This window comes from Arachis ipaensis, chromosome B05, assembly GCF_000816755.2.
Source record: "Arachis ipaensis cultivar K30076 chromosome B05, Araip1.1, whole genome shotgun sequence".
In the NCBI taxonomy this organism is placed as follows: Eukaryota; Viridiplantae; Streptophyta; class Magnoliopsida; order Fabales; family Fabaceae; genus Arachis; species Arachis ipaensis.
This window is the reverse complement of record NC_029789.2, coordinates 18,402,401-18,405,536: the sequence shown is the minus strand read 5'-3', so window position 1 is coordinate 18,405,536 and position 3,136 is coordinate 18,402,401.

The window sequence follows — 3,136 nt, the reverse complement described above, 5'->3', positions numbered from 1 at the left end:
ATAACCAGCCACAATTTATTAACAATTACAGCCCTTTAGCTCATGGCATATACAACACTTCCACCATCATCCTCCGCCTCTCATACAATTATCTTTAATCATCACTCATCATTAATTCTCCCCTTACTTCATCCACAAGCTACCACATTTCCTAGCCTTTTATTATCACTAGGCATACTATAAGGACATAGGACATAAAGGGTGAGAATGGAAGCTTAGAAGTCTAAAATCCGGCTTTAAAAACTCAAAAATAAGTTTTTGGAGAAAACGGGATCATGCGTGCGCGTCTGATGAGCGGATAATTTATACGCTTTTTGGCATTGTTTTTAGTATGTTTTTAGTAGAATCTAGTTACTTTTAGGGATGTTTTCATTAGTTTTTATGTTAAATTCACATTTCTGGACTTTACTATGAGTTTGTGTGTTTTTCTGTGATTTCAGATATTTTCTGGCTGAAATTGAGGGACTTGAGCAAAAATCAAATTCAGAGGTTGAAGAAGGACTGCTGATGCTGTTGGATTCTAACCTCCCTGCACTCAAAGTGGATTTTCTGGAGCTACAGAACTCAAAATGGCGCGCTTCCAATTGCGTTGGAAAGTAGACATCCAGGGCTTTTCAGAAATATATAATAGTCCATACTTTGGCCGAGTTTAGACGACGTAAAAAGGCGTTGAACGCCAGTTCTACGCTGCTATCTGGAGTTAAACGCCAGAAACACGTCACAAACCAGAGTTGAACACCAGAAACACGTTACAACCTGGCGTTCAACTCCAAAAAGAGCCTCTACACGTGTAACATTCAAGCTCAGCCCAAGCACACACCAAGTGGGCCCCGAAAGTGGATTTATGCATCAATTACTTACTTCTGTAAATCCTAGTAGCTAGTTTATTATAAATAGGACTTTTTACTATTGTATTAGACATCTTTGGACGCCTAGTTCTTAGATCACGAGGGCTGGCCTCTCGGCCATGCCTGGACCTTCATCACTTATGTATTTTCAACGGTAGAGTTTCTACACTCCATAGATTAAGGTGTGGAGCTCTGCTGTTCCTCATGAATTAATGCAAAGTACTACTGTTTTTCTATTCAATTCAACTTATTCTGCTTCTAAGATATTCATTCGCACTTCAACCTGAATGTGATGAACGTGACAATCATCATCATTCTCCCATGAACGCGTGCTGACAACCACTTCCGTTCCACCTTAGATTGAATGAGTATCTCTTGGATCTCCTAATCAGAATCTTCGTGGTATAAACTAGATTGATGACGGCATTCATGAGAGTCCGGAAAGTCTAAACCTTCATGGAAAGGAGTAGGATTAATTGGATGAAGACAGCAGGAAAGCAGAGGTTCAGAGGAACGAAAGCATCTCTATGCGCTTATCTGAAATTCTCACCAATGATTTACATAAGTATTTCTATCTTTCTTTTATTATATATTTTCGAAAACTCCATAACTATTTTATATCCTCCTGACTGAGATCTACAAGGTGACCATAGCTTGCTTCATACCAACAATCTCCGTGGGATCGACCCTTACTCACGTAAGGTTTATTACTTGGACGACCCAGTGCACTTGCTGGTTAATTGTATCGAAGTTGTGAATGAAAAATAATTTATTAAGACGTGCGTACAGAGTTTTTGGCGCCGTTGCCTGAGATCACAATTTTGTGCACCAAGTTTTTGGCGCCGTTGCCGGGGATTGTTCGAGTTTGGACAACTGACGGTTCATCTTGTTGCTCAGATTAGGTAATTTTCTTTTTGTTTTACTTTCAAAAAAATATAAAAATGTTTCCAAAAATATATTTTTCTTCAGAATTTTTAAGAATGAATTCTAGAGTTTCATGAAAAATGTTGGAGCCTGACTGGCTGTAAAGCCATGCCTAATTCTTTTAGGATAGGGGCTTCCAACCATCAGCATAGAGGCACGTTAATTGGAATGTCAGCCGTGGCATGTCTGAGTTACATACTAAAGCTTGGCTGGCTATTAAGCCATGCCTAACCCTCAGATTGGAGCTTTAGACTAAAGAGCACAAGATTCCTGGAATTCATATTAAAAATTTTGGAATCCTTATTTTTCTTTTTCAAATAATTTTCGAAAAATACAAAAAAATTAGAAAATCATAAAATTCAAAAAAAAATTTATATTTTGTGTTTCTTGTTTGAGTCTTGAGTCAGATTTTAAGTTTGGTGTCAATTGCATGCTCATCTTGCATTTTTCGAAAAAATTCATGCATTCATAGTGTTCTTCATGATCTTCAAGTTGTTCTTGGTAAATCTTCTTATTTGATCTTTGCATTTTCATGTTTTGTGTCTTTTCTTGTTTTTCATGTGTTTTTTTGCATTCATAGTGTCTCAACATGAAAGATTTCTAAGTTTGGTGTCTTGCATGTTTTCTTTGCATATAAAATTTTCAAAAATAAGTTCTTGATGTTCATCATGATCTTCAAAGTGTTCTTGGTGTTCATCTTGACATTCATAGTGTTCTTGCATGCATTCATTGTTTTGATCCATAACTTTCATGCATTGAGTCATTTTTCATGTTTTTCTCTCTCTCATCATTAAAAATTCAAAAATCAAAAAATTATCTTCCCCTTATTCTTCTCATAAATTCGAAAATTTGAGTTGACTTTTTCAAAACTTTTTAAAAATTTAGTTGTATCTTATGAGTCAAATCAAATTTTCAATTTAAAAATCTTATCTTTTTCAAAATCTTTTTCAAAAATCAAATCTTTCTCATTTTTCTTAGTTATTTTCGAAAATTTTAAAAATATTTTTCAAAAATCTTTTTCTTATCTTTATTACATAATTTTCGAAAATAACATCATCAATTAATGTTTTGATTCAAAAATTTCAAGTTTGTTACTTACTTGTTAAGAAAGATTCAAACTTTAAGTTCTAGAATCATATTTTATGATTTCTTGTGAATCAAGTCATTAATTGTGATTTTAAAAATCAAATCTTTTTCAAAACTAATTCCAATCATATCTTTTCAAAAATATCTTTTTATCTTATCTTTTTTTAAAACACATCTTTTTCAAAAATTTGATTTTTAAAATATCTTTTCTAACTTCCTATCTTCTTATCTTCTCAAAATTGATTTTCAAATTTGTTTCAACTAATTAACCAACTTTT